Source organism: Bactrocera neohumeralis, chromosome 3, assembly GCF_024586455.1.
Source record: "Bactrocera neohumeralis isolate Rockhampton chromosome 3, APGP_CSIRO_Bneo_wtdbg2-racon-allhic-juicebox.fasta_v2, whole genome shotgun sequence".
Classification (NCBI taxonomy): Eukaryota; Metazoa; Arthropoda; class Insecta; order Diptera; family Tephritidae; genus Bactrocera; species Bactrocera neohumeralis.
Genome location: NC_065920.1, coordinates 38,873,057 through 38,887,008, shown reverse-complemented (window position 1 = coordinate 38,887,008; position 13,952 = coordinate 38,873,057). Strand labels below are relative to the sequence as shown.

At 36.2% G+C, this 13,952-nt stretch overlaps 1 protein-coding gene across 4 annotated transcripts in view; it reads left to right on the top strand.

Annotated features, from left to right (window-relative positions):
• LOC126753446 (leupaxin) overlaps nt 1-13,952 on the top strand; it is a 72,316-nt gene that overhangs the window by 3,512 nt on the left and 54,852 nt on the right. The window contains exon 1 of one of the 4 annotated variants that reach the window (XM_050464924.1): nt 717-832. The exons of 1 other annotated variant lie outside the window; for it this stretch is intronic. The gene's annotated coding sequence lies outside the window, so the exon portion shown is untranslated. Of the gene's footprint in view, nt 1-716; nt 1,202-13,952 lie in introns of those variants that run through there. 2 more of the 4 variants (XM_050464928.1, XM_050464923.1) reach the window with 2 other exon arrangements.

Sequence of the window (13,952 nt, the reverse complement as noted above, 5' to 3'; positions counted from 1 at the left end):
AAAGGGTCTTGAACTACTCAAGTGCGTGGTCGTGCTCACAGCTGCGACTTTATTGCCACGCAAAGCTACATTCATTGATAGGGTTATTGCCATTCATGTGTTTGTTGTTATTGCGGTGTTACATTTTGGTCGAAGGCAGAGCAATAGTTTGTTGATAAAGTTGCCGGTCGTCAACATTGCCTTTGTCCGACATCTACTCACACATAAGTACATTATAGTGGAAAGTCTGTGGGCTGATGCCAACATCAGTGGGAAAGTGTTTTGGTTTTTGTTTCGTTTGCCGTCTCGATATAATACATAATGCTTGTGAGTGTATTCTCGCTGTGCGCTTTTCTAACGGCGCTTGCTGTTCATAGACTTCTCTCCGAAATTTGCTTGGCGCTCGAGTTCATTTATTCAGTCACTCAACGAAAGTACCAAGTCATACATACTTTTAAATAGGTATATGCCTACATGCAAAGAGTTGTCGTTGACGCTACGAAAGCGGTAAATGCAAGAGCGAACGCGGACGCAAACGCTTTCCGACATCGCTTAACAAGCGTCATGCTGCCCTCCAAGCGCACACACAAACCGTGCACTGTGATGGGAAGATATCACACGGGCGTGGGGAGACCAATTTCGACGTGGAGTTTGTTGGTATTAGTGCGTCGCTTTTGCGCTTCGACTTGTGAGTGGCAGCGTTTGGTGGTTTTGTTTGCGGCTAACGACTGACAACTGAGGGCAGTGCTAGCGTTCCTAGATAAGCGCGCACATCGCTTATATCGCATCGCATCTAGCGCGAATTTGTAGTTGTAACGTGCTGTGGCTGCTTTAAATTGCACCATAAGTTACGGTTTGTGAGTGAATATTCAAAATATGCAATGATTATAGTCAAATTGAGCACTTTTTTGTATAGATTTAACAACAAAAATTTCCTTATGTGAAAGAAGCTCGTGTGTACGCGTTTTGCCGCCCAAATGTTGTGCTACAGAAAAAACATATAATTTTAATGTTTCAAGTTCAAGAATTAATGAAAAAAGGCGAATATCAGCTTCAACGAAGTGAAAAAATAATTTCTCCACACAAAAACACGTTTGAGTATACAAACAATTACGTAATTTGCAATGAAATCGTCTGAAGTTGTTAACTAACTTTGAAGATAATGTGAAGATTAGAACAAAAGTGATTACAGATGAGCTGGAAACACCGCGCAGCTAAATGTGTAAATTTGTATATGGAAATACACAAATAATATACGGTCAATCATACAAACGTACATATGTACATACATTGTGTTATACAAATAATGTATAATATATGTAGAGGTATACTTTTAAAGCCTAGCTCAGTGCACAGCGTCTAATTATTAAAGAAATTGTGTATACTTTGCTATAAATAGACGTAATATACACACATACATACATGTATTCGTAAAATTAGGTTTCTCCTATCAATTTTAGGCGAATATACCAATTAATTAAAAAATAATACAAAACGGCGCTCTACAGGTTGCATAGTTTACCACTTCGTTTCCAAATTTTACTACTCTCATTTGATAAGGCAAAGAAAACAATTTATTTGATAAGAATAACACAACTAGCAACCCAGCAGTAAAATTTTCTAACTTGAAATATCAATCTGTAGTACTTATTGGCAACTTCCTCGACTAGCTTTGCAACATATACTACAAAAATGTTGCCAGCTTTATATCATTTCTCTTAACAAAATTTTGTTATAAACCTATCATATTTAATTTATATAAAAAATTGAGATTTCTGTAATAAGTCAAAACTAAGAAAAAATGTTGACTGCGTTTGCGCCGAAACTGTAAAATCATTTAAAAAAAAGTTTTCCATACAAGGGATTGATTTTGATAGTTTGGCTTGTGTGACAGCTATATGCTATTCTGGTTCTATCTGAAAAATTTGTTTGGGCACGGATTGAAGATAAAATAGTTTTTATGCAAGAAATTTATTTTGTTTGTTCAGTTTGTATAGCTATATGCTATAAATTCCGACAAATGAGGAACTTCTTTGCAAAAAAGGACGTGTGGAAAATTTCAGGTCGATATCTCAAAAACTGAGGTACTAGTTCGCGAGGGACAGATTGACACACAGACGGACATGGCTAAATCGTCTTATATAAATATATTTTATAGGGTTTCTGATGTTTCCTTCTGGGAAAATTACTTTTAAATTAATTAATAACTTTTAAACAATTTAATTGTTTCAGATGCACAAAGGTTTTTGCTTTCGCCGAGCCAAAGTCGTAAGGTAAAGGCACACACACCACTGTGCCGTTTTTTTTTTTTACTGTTTTTCGTCGAAGAACTTATGCTAAATGTCGCTACAAAGAACACTTCGTAATATTGCTATAAAAAATCCCGGCAAATATTTATTGCTAGACATATTACATTGTATTTGAAAATAAAATTGCTGCAAAGAAAAACTTTCTCTACATTTGGGAAGTATAAAAAGCCACAAATAACGAACTGGCAACTGACAGTCTTAGTAATATATCACAATTTTATTTATAAAAAAAATGTTTAATAAACAAAGTTCCGAAGTCCTCCAAAATTTTTTTTGTTATGACGAAAGATTTATTTTTTAAATAATTTCGGTAAATATAGTTTTTTTGTTTTTAAAAAACAGTAAAACTTAATTTTTTTCTCATATAAATATGTATATACACATTCTTTCGTTCTTTTTAACTTTGAGATAAGATATTAATTTACATTTTTGCAGTTACAATGACTTCGCTCTCTTTTACTCTTAAATTGAGAATTCTGTTATTTCACGGACAAAATAATTTACTTATTTACGTACAAACTGATAAATTTGTGTTGGCATAGCGGCAATTTAAAAATTGGTTTATAAATAAAGAAGATAATTGCTGCAATACACTTTGAATTACATTTGAATGCATATATGTACATATCTTCGTTATTACAAATATAAATATACATACTTATAAGTATATGTATATATAAGGTGCATTCCAAAGTAAACAGGACTTTTTGAATCTAGCGCCCCATGGTGGCGCCATCTATATGTCGATGTGCTAGATTCTGCTATCTTTATCGATTGTCCAGTGAGAATTTCATGACATTTCATCGATTGGAAGTGAAATTATTGCGTTTTAAGTGTCAGTATGTTTATGTTATCGGTGCGAAAATGAGCTCCGAACAAAGAGCCAATATTAAATTTTGTTTTAAAATTGGTAAAATTTTTTCAACATGTGGGAAAATCAAAATCCATCAAGATCTCCAAAACATCGATTTATCGCATTTTGACCGGACATTTGGGCTTACGAAAGGTGTGTGCACGGTTGGTTCCGCACAAATTGACTGACGACCAAAAATTGCTCAGAATCCAACATTCGAAGAACATCATTAAAGAGGTCAACAAGGACAAAAACTTTCTTTACAATATTGTGACTGGTGACGAAACGTGGTGTTTCCAATATGATCCCGAAAAGAAACGCCAGAGTGCTGAATGGAAGGCACCAGATGAGCCGAAACCCAAAAAATCGAGCATGGAGAAGTCAAAAGTGAAGACAATGCTGATTTGTTTCTATGATTCCAAGGGTATTGTCCACAAAGAATTTCTTCCACCCGGCCAAAACGTTAATGCGGTATTCTACCTTTGAGTTTTGAAGCGTTTGCGCCGTATTCGACGTATTCGGCCCGAATATAGCGAAGATGAAAGTTGGCGTTTGTTGCACGAGAATGCGCCGTCTCATCGATAGACGCTTGTGACCGATTATTTGACCAAAAATCACATTTTAACCATTAACCACTCCCCGTATTCACTTGGCATCGTGCGACTTCTTCCTTTTCGGAAAAGTGCATTTGCCCATGAAAGGAAAGCGTTATGCAGACGTAGAGGCCATTCAAAAGGCTTGCACCGTCATACTGACCGGCCAACGAGCTAAAACACTCGTTCGACATGCTTTTGGACCGTGCAAAAAGCTGTATTGAAGCAGAAGGAGACTATTTTGAATAAAATAAATTGATTTAGCCGAAAAAACCATTTGTTCCGTTTATTTTTTAAAAGTTCTGTTTACTTTGGAACGCACCTTCTATACAAATTTATTTTGAAAGTTTAAATTAAATTGAATTAATTGGCTATGAATGCAAAGTCTAGTTTACACACTTTGAAGAAGATCGTTGTAAAGCGGCGTAAAATGTAAACCAGACCTGATAAATCATACACTCTTAAAAATAATTAATCCAGATGCCACAAGTTTAAAAATATCATATACATATGTATGTATGTATGTACATACATATGTATAATTTGAAAACCACATCATTATAATGAGCTTGGCCCTCGTATTAATTTCTTTTTTTCCCAATCCCGTTACTTTATATGCACATTGATCTTACGTAAAGATTTGTTTGATGTCCTTATTTAATATGCATACTACTTTTTTATGGAAAAATCTTTCAGTTTTGGTTTCTGGCGATTCTGGTTGTCTTTTGTAAGTCTTTTTCAGAAGGTGTTTACTATTCTAGGAGCTGAAAGAATTGCTAAAATAATCTTTTGATTATTAAGTGACTAATTACAGTGCAAGTGTATTTACAATCAAAAGATTATTTTAGCAATTCTTTCAGCTCCTTTCCGTTATTACTCATATTACATTAAAAAAGACTTATTGCTATTGTAGCAATAAATATAACTTTGCCTTAGTACTTTGCATTAGGGTTGATTGCTCATTCTCTAAATAATAAAATAAGCATTCGAAAATTTGCATGTTTAATTGCTTACTTTAATCTGATTCTATCTCTGTGTTTATATGAGGGTTATGGCGAAAGTGCTTATGGTTGAACTGCACTATACTCAATGCCAATTGCATTGATTCATGTTATTTAGATGAAGATAGTTAGAGGAACTAAGCTGTATTCCTATAATTATTTTTATACAAATTCTTCAGTGAATGAAATTAAATTGGAAGGCAGTAAAAAGGTGTTTTCTTATTTAAGAGCCACTGTAGCGGGTATAAAATCATGTGCGAACTCATTAATTTTTTATTGTGATATAATAATTTATGCACAAAACCAATGAAACATTTATCAGGTTTGAATCTCAAGCTGAAGAAAAATGATTTATTTTGACTATAATGAATATATCGTGCGATGTCTCTTTGATCGTTTTTTCAAGCGCGTCGCTGCGTGACAACCACAATTGTCGTTCTGGAACAAAATAAAACAAACGCCGTTAATGTACATGATAAATACCTGTTGAAGTACGTGCAGAAATTTGAAAATATTGATTCCTTTAAAAACAGTCAATAATTTCGTAATAAATTGATAATATAAAAAAATTGAATCAATCAAAATTTCTCAACATACTTCTATGCAAAATTCAATTCTAAAGATAAGCACAAAATGAGAAATCGATCGGATAAAAATTGTGAAAGTAATTTATATCGATAATTGAAAAAAAATAGTGTTGAGGAAAACGCTTTTACAATTTCAGAGGAGAAAGTAGAGAAAGAAGAGGTGAACTGCCTATATACGTTTAAGTTGTTTTCCTCAAATCAACTTGAAACGAATTTTTATGACTGTAAAGCATTGCTTACAAAAAAAAAAACAATATATGTATAAAAGATTTACATTGGCTGTACCCATTAAGGACATCACTAATGAGTTTTTATGGGAATATGTGTTTGCAACATTATTCCAAACCATTTGCCCTCACTTGTAAAAAACATAATCCAAACAACACTTAACTCCGTCGGCCATTGAACTTAGGGAAAGTATGCAAAACGCATTAATAATAAATAAAAGAAGTGATTCAATGTATGGAAAAGGTCTCCAATTGCAACAGCTTAATTTTTGAAAGAACTCATAAAAGTGCCGCCAAGCATTGCAAGTAGAATGCACCGTCTTTGCAGGGGCAGGCATACTTCTTCGGCTGTTAAGTAGTTTTCATTGTACTTTCACACTGTGAATTTCATTAATTTTCACTTTATAAAATGTGTTCATAAAGATAATTGAAATTGATAAAGATAAAGATGCCAGAAAATGTAGAATAAAATTTGTTTACTGAACATACGAAAACGGAGTTTTAGTAATAACTGCCATAAAAAGCATATTGCATTGCTTAATTATTCTTATTTTATTCACTTTTACAAATCTCGAAAGGAATTATTGAGATTTATAACAGGTGGTGCAAAAATTATCTTCCGATGTTTTTTGGAAAATGAAAAACTTTTTTAATAAATGAAAAACTTTGATTCTGCTTGTGGATTATTTTTATTTGGTCTTTTAAATTTTTTTACGTCAAGTCGAGAATATGATATCATGTAAATGGCCGCCGCCACAGTTGATTGTCATTTGAGCCCTTTTTATGGCATTTTCCATCACTTTGGCCAGAACTTCCGGCGATAGGTCCTCACATTCTTGATGGATATTGTCTTTAAGAGCTGCAAGAGTCTGAGGCTTGTTGACATAAACCCGCGACTTCAAAAAGCCCCACAAAAAGAAGTCTGCAGCGGTCAAATCAGGCGATCTTGCTGGCCAGTGCAAATCGCCAAAACGGGAGATCAGGCACCCGGGAAATGCATCCTTCAGCATATCGGTTGTGGCACGCACTGTAGCGTACCATTGTTTATTTACGTGTATTTCGAATGTGTTTACTACACAAATGTCAAAACAGAACTGACATTAGAGGTCAATTGAAAAATTTATAGCATCTTCTGACTTTTGCGCTACCATGTACATATATTGTGTATATAAATGATCAGGATAATGAGACGAGTTGAAATCCGAGTGACTGTTTGTCTGTCTGTCTGCGAAATGATAACTTGAGTAAAAATTAAACTATCTTAATGAACTTTGTACACCTGATCCTTGGCAAAAGGTGAGGACGGGTTCGTAGGCACGCCCAAAAAATGCCAATAAACGAAAATCTATAAAGTGCTATAAATAAGCACTAAGTTTAGATATGAAACTGTAATTTGGCACAGAGAATGACAGTAGCAAGAAGGACCTGTGGGCTAAAAATATGGAAAAATGAGCGTAGCCCCGAACGACAAGAGGGCTAATGTACATATCTCCTAAACCACTTAAGATTCAATATCCGAAGTCACAGAGGACAAATCCCTTAAGCAATCCTACAGACATTGTAAAAATGGATGAAATCGGGGTGATAACCGCGCCCACTCCCAAAATAACGATTCTGGTAAAAATACCAAAAATACGATAATTTAATAACTAAATGCGTCAGAGACATTAAATTTTATAACTATGGAAGTTGGACGATGGGCGTGGTACCGCCCACATTTCGGTGAAAGTGCATATCTCAGTACCTACTCGGCCAATCTCGACTAAATTTAGTATATAATATTATCTGAACATTCCTATCTTCCAGTGCGAAAATGTGCGAAATTAGACTACAACTATGCCTTAATAGCTCAATTTGAAGTCCATCTGATTCTTTGACTTTCCAGTGTGCAAATCAAGCACCAATAAATGAATCGGATAAAACTTTGCGTGAGTAGTGCCTAAAGTGTACCACCTTGTTATCAAAATATGTCCAAATCTCACCAAAACTATTCAAGCCCCGAGATACCGAATATTAGATTAGATTAGATTTATTTATGAGGAATACACCGCGACCTTTGGTCTATTGTGCCCTCTCCTAAATCACATGGACTCACTTAGCCCCAGCACATCGATGAATTCCAATATTCTACTGGGTGCTAATGCGTCGATGCAATCCCTGTCCGGAAACATGGGTCCGAGGGCCTTAATCCTACGTCTGCAGACTGCTGTGCAGTCGATCAGCAGGTGTTCCGGTGTTTCAGGCTCCATGTCGCAGAACCGGCAGTTAGTGCAAGAAGATAGGCCCATGTTATATAAATGCCTATTTAACTTGCAGTGGCCAGTATAAAATGCGACCAAGAGCCTAAGCTTATTCCTGGGGAGGTTGATTACAACTTTGAACCTGCTCATGTTGTACCCTCCCATTAGCAACCTATCATGCCGCATGCCGTGAGTTCGTTGCCAATCCTTCTTTCTGCCCACTCCCTCTTCTTTGCGAAGTAGCTGCTTTATGGTATGGGGACCCACCCCTGTAAAGGGTTCAGGACCTACCATTTTGGTGGAGGCTGCGGAGCGAGCGAGCTCGTCTGCCACTTCGTTACCGGCTATTCCTTTGTGACCTGGCACCCAAATTAGGTGCACCTAGTTTCTTTCCGCAAGTCTGTTCAGCCTTTCTCTGCACTCCTGCACTAGCAGCGACCTGATCTCGTAGGAGGAGATCGCTTTTAGTGCTGCTTGACTATCGCTAAGTATGGCTATCCGCTCATTGCGATAGTTGCGATGGAGGTTTATCTCTATGCACCGACTTATGGCAAAGACTTCCGCCTGGAAAATGCTCGGAAACTCCCCCATAGGTATGGAGAGCTTGGTGCGTGGACCCGCGATCCCTGCACCAATTCCCTCCGACATTTTTGAGCCGTCGGTGTACCACCTCAAAGTGCTGTTCCTCAGCAGCAGTTCAAGGGTGGAGTTGTTCCACTCAATCTATAAATATATTAAATAAATTCAGAGATAATCCTCTTCTAATTATAGTAGTCATGTATGTCAAATCGGGTTGAATCGGAACAATAATTCTCTTAGCCCCCAAAAAAAATTTTTTCGAACTTCCGTTTGACTTTATACCGTATAAGTCAGCATATGTATAAGCGAATATCTTAATGAAATCGAGAGAGTGTGTTTTTCTATTAACGGTTCATCTTTGTGTCTAAAGTGGATAAAATCGGGTCAAACTTTGATCCTGACAAGTTTCAAGAGTATGAAATGTTCGGGTACACTCGAACTTAGCCCTTCCCTCTTCTTCTTCTTTACTGGCGTAGAAACCGCTTACGCGGTTATAGCCGAGTTAACAACAGCGTGCCAGTCGTTTCTTCTATTCGCAAGGTGGCGCCAATTGAAGATTCCAAGCGAAGCCAGGTCCTTCTCCACCTGGTCCTTGCAACGGAGTGAAGGTCTTCCTCTTGTTGATAATTTATCATTTGTTTTTTACGTGGCGGGTCCCAACTCAGCGCACAACCCTGTGTAGGGAATGTTTCGCCTTCTCACTTTAGCTCGCCTTCAAACGGATGTTCTTTGGCTACCCAGAGGATACTTGGTCAAAGACCGGAAGTCGTGAGCTGCTTGAGCCATATGTAAAAGAATCGTTTCTGGCCACTCCCAAGTGAATGGCGATCAGAGAACTTTCCTCACTTGCGTGAACTTCTACACATGACTTCATCCTCCACTTCCTTGCTTGTTTTTCATTATCAGTAGACTAAAGTATAAGTTTCCTTATTTGGTTTCTAAAGTTCTCAACGCTGTGCTTCAAAATCTCATCAATAAAATATGAAATTGTTAATAAAATTTTTAAAAGCAAAATGAATTTGAAAAGCGCTTTTCATTGCTGTGTTTGACGCCACCTTAAACACCACGAAGAAAGAATGATTCCACTTTTAAGTATTTAGTATTACTTTCACAACCAACCCCATCAAATTTTCTCGCTTAATACGATATATATATTTTCTGTTATTTGTCAATATAAATAAACAAGTTTTTTATACGAATGTGCGCGCATTCGTTGCAACTATTGCTATATTTAGCTACAGAGTGCTAAAAATATGCCCACACATCGAATAAACTGCATGACAAGAAAAAACATTAACTTCGGTTGCACTGAACCCTTAATACCCTTCAAAAGTGCATTCTTATAGCATAAGAGGATATAAGTAAAAAAACCTTTATCCTAATTTTGAACGATCAGCTTGAGTCAGAACTATTAGCCATAGTGGTCCAATTTAACAATTTATTCGAAGACTGTAACGTTACCTTGGGCAATAATTTTTGCCAAATTTTGTACAAAAACCTAGTCAAGTAAAAACTAAAGAAGACCTTGAGATTAATCGGTCAAATTGTATGGAAGCTATATGCTACAGTTGTCCGATCTGAACAATTTAAACAAAATTTGTAGGCCTTGTATAATAATCTCCGCCAACGTCTCGTAAAGGTAATAACAAAGATCTATACCTCAAAAACTGAAGCACTTTAGGTATTTACAGATATATAATATACAGACGGACAAACTGATAGACATGGGTAAATCGACGTTTCTGGTTGTTCCAAAGTTTGTGGAAAATTTAATATACCCTGTTCAGGGTATAAAAATATGTCTTTGATAATATATATATGTAGACAACAATGTGCACTCTATGTGTATGTAATACAGATGTTTCAAACCACTTACATTTCCGTCTAGCATTGCCAGAAAATACGCAGTCGACGAAAGATTGACACTTCTCAGAGAAAGTGAAAGAGCGCGAAGGGGCTGAAAGTGTCAGAAAAGCGTACAATTGCATTTTCTAGCAATGGAAAGTGTAAAAATAGTGAAGTAATTACACTTGACTACATATGCACATACAGCCATGGACACATAAATAGCACACTTGGTCATCAAATAAGAAAACAGTTATTTATTCCTTAGGTTTATCACTTACGGATTTAAAGAGGAATGCGTTTTATTTTAAAAATTATTCACTTTAATATAACTATAACACTGAAACAATAAATATTTTATTATTGCCAAAAAAAGACGAAAACATCAATATCCTATATGACAGCTTGGACACATAAATAGCACAATCTGAAAAGGGGCTTAAAAAAAAGGTACAAAAATTTATAAAAATTATTAAAAAATTGCAAAAGATTGTTCATTTCGTTAGTATTTTGTACAATATCCATCATTTTTAAGCATCCGCTCACATCTTTTCTGCATGCTGTCCACCAGTTCTTGATATCGTTCCTTTGGGATTGAATACCAAGGCTCCTCAATTCCAGCCCATAAATCATCAAAATTTTTGAATTTTTTGCTTGCTAATTCGACTTTATAACAATTCATAAATTTTCTATTGGTTTCAGGTTTGGGTTTTGCGCAGGCCACTCATAAATTTTAAATTTTTTATTGCCGAGATCATACTTTACTATCTTTGCGGTGTGTTTCGGATCATTGTCTTGCATAAATGTCCAGTTTATGGGCATGGATTGAAATACATTTTATTTTTCAGTATATCCAAATACTAAAACTGGTCCATTTTACCACTTATTCGAACAATTGGCACGATGCCATGCCATGAAAACACGCCCCGGACCATGATACTTAAATAGTTTTTTTGCTATACCTAGGTTTAAGGGATTGACCTTGTGGACGACGTAAAAATGATTTTCCAACTGGAACCTTCCATTTATCTTGGTTTTGTCGCTCAAAAACACGTTCTTCCAAAATTGTGTTGGTTTGTTTCCGTGGGCCTTTCCAAATGCCAGTCGAATTTTGATGTGGCGTTTTGACAGGAGTGGTTTCTTGCTGGTAATTTGTCCAAAAAGTTGAGATAAGTTGAGTCGTCTTCCTACAAGCTTTCTGGACACGTCCACACCATATTCGTCATTAATTTCGATCATAATTTCTCTGGTTGGCTTAAAAGGATCCGCTTTGCTCTTCCGTACTATGTATTTGTCAACACAAATATCGGATTTACGTGGTCCTGGTTTTCTTGGTATCTTTTTATTGACACAAGGTGGGTCTGTTTTGTTGCATAAAGAGCATTTTATAACATTTTTGGAGAGCAATATATTATTTTAGCAATTTTGACAGGATCTTTTCCTTTTTTGCTCATATTGGATATAAGGACTCCCTTTTCCGGCGTGGAATGTTTTTTCCTTCTCATTTTAACGAAATATCGATGAAATAATTATATATTCGCAGAATTAAATTAAAAATATGCGAGAACCTCACACAAAATTAAAAAAAAAAGTACGAACTTAAAAATGTGCTATTTATGTGTCCACCTCAAATCAACACTATACGCAATAAAATTGTCGCGTACAAAATTTAATAGAAAATAAACAGTATTTTTATGCAGGGAAATGAGCCTCATAATAGTGACAAGTAGATACATACCAAATTTTTATTGTTCAGCTACTTTAGGATTAAAAAAAATTAGAATTAATATGGGATTCAGATGTGTGCTATTTATGTGTCCATGGCTGTATGTCTAACGTATTTGTATGTAGTATGTACACGTTTGCAAGTGAATACGTGAGGGTAGCTCAATAAGTAGGGACACCGGTTTTGTAGTTGAAAATTTTACAATTTCTTATAGCCTTTTCGCACAAGAGTTAATCCATCAATTAACCGATCTTTGCTCGACTAAAGCTCTAATTTAGGTCGATTTGACATACAAAATAAAAATCTTATTTCACTCCATTAATTCTTATTCGAGTTGGAACTGAAATGCAACTCTGTGGACTGTTGTCCATACACTAAATTTGTCTGTGTTTAACACTGCTGGTTGTTGTCCAGGCTATAAACTTGGTTTTGTGCATAGATAAAGTAACAATTAGCTGAACCTTTCGTTTGTCGGTAGCCAGCAGTGTGAAAGGCAAATTACAATCTTGGTTTTTAATTTCTTTTACAAATACAACTCTGCCGATTATTTGTCAATCGTGTCTTCAATAACGATACCTCAGTTATTTGACTATTTTCAAATCATTTATTATAACAAGGATCAACTTAATCCAATTTTAAAACTGTTAAATTATGACTTTATTATAGAAAAGTATGGGTGTATCTACATATATATATTTAAACACATATATAAATATCTCCTTTCCGCTTTTTTGCTCTTTATTCAATGCTTTATAAAAAGTGTTAAAATGATCGGATTTAGTTCAAATATGCGCCGTTTCGTTCGATAATCTGTTTCCATCTAGACGACAACTTCATAATACCCCTCTCGTAGAAGCCCCCCTCCTTATTTGCGAAGAACTCAAACAGCCACTTTTCACAAGCCTCTTTTGAGTTCAACTTTACACCAACAAGGGCATTCGCCATGGACAGGAACAGGTGGTAATCATTTGGCGCTATGTCCGGGCTATATGGTGGATGCGATAAAACCTCCCAGCCGAGCTCCCGTAGCTTCTGACAAGTCATCAACGAAGTATGTGGTCTGGCGTTGTCCTGGTGGAACACTACACCCTTCCTGTTGACCAATTCTGGACGCTTCTGGTCGATCGCCTGCTTCCAGCGGTCCAGTTGTTCGCAGTAGTTGGTAGAATCAAGCGTCTGGTCATATGGGACCAGCTCATAGTGGATGATTCCCTTCCAATCCCAGAAAACACACAGCAAAACCTTCCTGGCCGTCAATCCCGGCTTGGCCACTGTTTGGGACGATTCACCGGCCTTCAACCACGACCGTTTTCGCTTGATTAAGCGTCTGGCCATATGGAACCAGCTCATAGTGGATGATTCCCTTCCAATACCAGAAAACACACAGCAAAACCTTCCTGGCGGTCAAATCCCGGCTTGGGCACTGTTTGGGACGATTCACCGGCCTTCAACCACGACCGTTTTCGCTTGATATTGTCGTATGTGATCCATTTTTCGTCGCAAGTCACCATTCGCTTCAAAAATGGATCGAATTCGTTCCCTTTCAGCAGCATATCGCAGGCGTCGTTTTTTTGTTGAACGCAATATCCAAACTAATCATGCATAGCGTCGTTTTGTAAGTTATGTCAAGACCTTTCATGTATAGTATTGCCAGATACGAGCTCCGTAGCGCTTAATACATAGCCGCGAAATTCAAAAGACAAAAAAGCGGAATGGAGATATTTGAAAACCTAATATTTATGTATTTTACATAATAATGCATTTTTATTTTGTGTAAAAAATTTTTTAATTGTTTTGCTTCACTGTTACCATTATTAGTGTTATTACTTCTGACAATAAACTGGTTTCAACGTGTTATTATTAATCCAAACAATAAGCTTCCGATAACTATCTATAAACCTTTATTAACAGCAGTCTCCATTTAATAACACATACATATGTACATATGTATTTATTTATATATGAAGCCTTTCAACGGCTGTTAATTTCTATGAAAATTATTTTGGTAAATAT